Genomic DNA, 3,762 nt, shown 5'->3' with positions numbered 1-3,762 from the left:
CATCCCGGCCCGACCTCCGCCCGCCACGCCCCCGCACCGACCCCGGGAACACGGGGGCAGCGACCGCCGAGAGCCCCCCGTCCGCTCCGCCCGCGGCCCCACCAACCCCGGCCCGCGCGGCCCCAGCCCCGCTCGCCGCCGGACGAGCCCCCCCGCGCCTTCCCTCCCCTGTCCGGCGTGGCTGGTGTCGGCCCGGGCCGGCACCTGCGTGTGTCGGGCGGGCGGCGGAGGGGCCGGCGCGGGGTCGGGCCATGCGGAGGCCGCGCTGCTGCAGCCGCGGGCACTGCAGGGCGGAGACAAGGAGACACCGCTTCGCCCGCCCGCCGCGCCAGGCCCGCCCTTCCCGCCGCCGGCCCCGCCAGCCGCAGCCAGCCGCTCCCGCCGGAGCTGCCCCTGCCCAGGGCGCGGGAACGGGCGGCACCGGGTGGAGCCGCGGCACCGGGACACGGGCCGGGCGGGGGTGCCGCGGGCACTCCGCGGGGCAGAGGGGGCCTGCGAGGGGCGGAGCCGGGAGAGCCCCGGGCACGGCCCCGCTCCGGCCGCGTCCAAGGATCCTTTCTCCTTGCGGCGGCCAGGGGGCATGGGTGGATGTGCGTGGCTCTCGGTTGCACACACGGGAGGGTCTGTGCCTAGCGCCTGTGCTCTTCCCGGGAAAGTACCCGTCCCCCTCCCAGAGGCCGCCTGCCCGTCACACCGAAGCGGGGGGCCCTTCACCCGCTCCAGCCGTGGACACCGCTCCGCGGCCCGTGGCGTTTGTGCCAGAGGCGCTCGCCGAGGGCGGCCCTCGCTCCTCGCAGTCCCAGGAGCCCTTTCCCACAGCCCTTCCCTCCCCGCAGGGACCCGCGGGGCACGGCGGAGGTGACGCGGTGCCTAGCATCGCTCTTCAGGGATGCTCGCCCTGCCTCTCCCACTGAGGTTGAACACTTGGTTACACCAACGTGCGCTGCTGTTTCTATCGGGAGTCCACAGACCCGCCCTGACGCCCGTCAGGGCGGCTGTGCCATCGCTGGGCTGGCAGCTGTGCTCCATCTAACCAGGTCTGCTCCCTCTTTCAAACAAGTTACCACAGACTTTCCAACTGCTTAAACTCCATTTTTACCGTTCAGTTACCTTCCACCAGGAAATGCCCATATGCTCTGCAACAGAAGACAGGGCAAGAGAAGCAATAATCCTCAGAAAGCTTTCCTAGATAGTGCTGACCGTAAATCAGACTTGCTGGAGAAAACAGTCCCATGACTATAGTGCAGCAGACCCTGTACAGCTCTGCAGCAGGAATCGAGTCACCAGTGCAGACCATTGCTAGGCCAAGGAACTGCAGTTCTAAAATTCATAGCTGTGCCCTGCTTGCTTGGATTATGACATGGTCGAAGTTCCTCAAAGTAAAAATCATTAACAAATACAAGCTATATTTGCATGATATGAAAAATACATCTTAACATCCAACACAATTCATTTTCCACATGTACCACATGGTACAGCAGTAATTTTCCAGATTATTGAGAAGAGATGACCAGCAATATCCAACATAATGCCAGCCATTACTTACTACTTATATCCAAATATAAATAACTGTTTGTTTTTTTTTTTTTCTGATGCAAGTCAAATGCTTTCACATCAGAAAGCCCAACAGGTTATTATGTTTCATTTTGATATTTTTAAATAACACAGCTTGGCATTTCACAGATGGATATGTATTAATGAATCAAGAGGAAAGCCACATGCTGAGAAAATAAATAGCAGTAGAAAAATAAAAACTAGTGTATCTTACTGTGCATGGAAACATACATTAGGAATAAACAGATCTGATTAAGTAAAAATAGAAAAAAAAACAACATGCATTTATTATTCATACTAATAGTATAAATCCATTCTGAATAAAGGTTCAGTTACTTACAGGAGATAGCGGTTTTCTGCCTCTTTTTTCCTTTAGAGGTTAATATTTTAGTCATTGTTTGGCTTTAGCAATCCAGGAAAGGAATTACTGCCCCACTCTGAGCAAAAAAAAAAAAAAAAAAAAAGCAGTTAATCACTTGCTTTGTGAGACAAGGCAGAGACATAATCTGTGACAAACAACAGCACATAAACTCCTCTGCATTACTATTTCAGGCTTCTGTAGCAACAGCCTCTATCTGCCAGTATTTTTCACTCTTCCCCCATCCCTCAGTCGTACAACTATGCCTTATTTCTCTCAGCATGTCTGTTAAAGCTCAGAGCTCCAAAAAGGCACACCTTCAGGCCTCCGATCGCAAGCCATCTAAATTATTCTGCCCTCTCCTCTTAATGCTCTCCTCGTAGCATTCAGTGCACGCCCCTCCCGTGCAGGTGCACTCACTCTAAAGGGGCTGGCTTTCCTTTGGAACTAAGCAGCTCTTGGTTTTTGTGCCACTTTCAGCTGAGCGAACTGAAGCTTCAGTTGAACCACGTGATACGAATACCTACATGTGTTTATGTGACTGACATCAGAGTCAAATGTTTTACTGGTGCCACTTGAAAAAGAGACAGATCGCTACAAAAGTTTACTGCCATTTAAACGCAAACGCCGCTTGCACATTACTGAAATAATGTATGTGGCCAACAAAAAAAGAGCAAGTGGCTACAGTATGTATCAGTTTCCATCAGTTTTGATAAGCTATTGTTGCCTAAATGGCTGTGGGGGAAAAAAGACTCCCAGCTAAATTGGGTAGGAGATAAGATAGAGATACAAAGGCTTTAATGAGCCCCCAGGCTTTCAGGAATATCACCAAGGCGCACTTGAATACAGGTGTTTACAGTTTTTATAATGATTTTCACCCAATCCCCGGCTACATCCCAGGTTCTGCCCCCACATGCCTCTCGGTAATTGAGTCTGGGGGCGTTTTGGGACACCCCACCCCCTTCTTCATCTTCCTCAGAGCACATAATGTTCTTGGAGGCCTTTCAGAGCTCTAGGCCTGAAGGTTATTGTGTCTGTGGCTATATCTTGCACAGATTTTAGGGTGTTCTCTACACTTCTACCTTGAAAATGAGACTAAACAGGACACTAAATCACATCCTTTCCCTCTGGAGAGCTGGGGCTTGCACTAGTGTTGTGTATCTACCGTGCGATGTCCAGACTTTCCTGGATATTAGGGGAATTGATATGGGAAGGGGTAACCAGGGTTTGCTATGTGTGGTTGGTGTGTTAAAGGGTAAAGGGATAATGTATCGCTATTTTAAAATCTACAATTACTATGTAACTACTTTTAAAATCTACAAAATTTTAAAAATCAAAACTCCAAGGTATCACCATCTTCACTTCTAACATGAGCCTGATGTCAGTGTCTGCTCTCTTCTTTGGATGCAGACCTTGAAGATTCAGTGGAGAAAAAATTTTACAAGATGTCTGAAAATGAACAACTAAGTAAATTAGGACTCATTCTGAAACAAGTTGACTTAAGGGATATAGCAGAGATTATGAAAGTGTAACCAGCAGGGAAAGCATAGAACATAGTTGAAGCTTGCAGGAAACAAGTTCAGAACAAAGGGATTTTTTTCCCCTAAAGGAGTGCTCTCCAGTGAAATTACATGGCAAAAGAGGCTAAATGTTTATGTAGATGCCAGGGGAAACTAGATAGCGGAAGAAAAATCTAGCAAGGATTACTAATTACTAATGCATTCAACCATCACCTATGGCTGCATAGCCTCTTTGAAGTCAGAAAATCCCTCAGTTTCAAATGGAGTTATCCTGACTATTGGTCAATAAACTTTGTTTATTGACATCATATACATGACATTATATGAATA

The sequence above is a fragment of the Empidonax traillii genome, unplaced genomic scaffold (genome assembly GCF_003031625.1).
Source record: "Empidonax traillii isolate 1590-97213 ecotype Southwest subspecies unplaced genomic scaffold, ASM303162v1 scaffold232:size1090087, whole genome shotgun sequence".
NCBI classification, from domain to species: domain Eukaryota; kingdom Metazoa; phylum Chordata; class Aves; order Passeriformes; family Tyrannidae; genus Empidonax; species Empidonax traillii.
Note: the sequence above shows the minus strand (reverse complement) of the source record.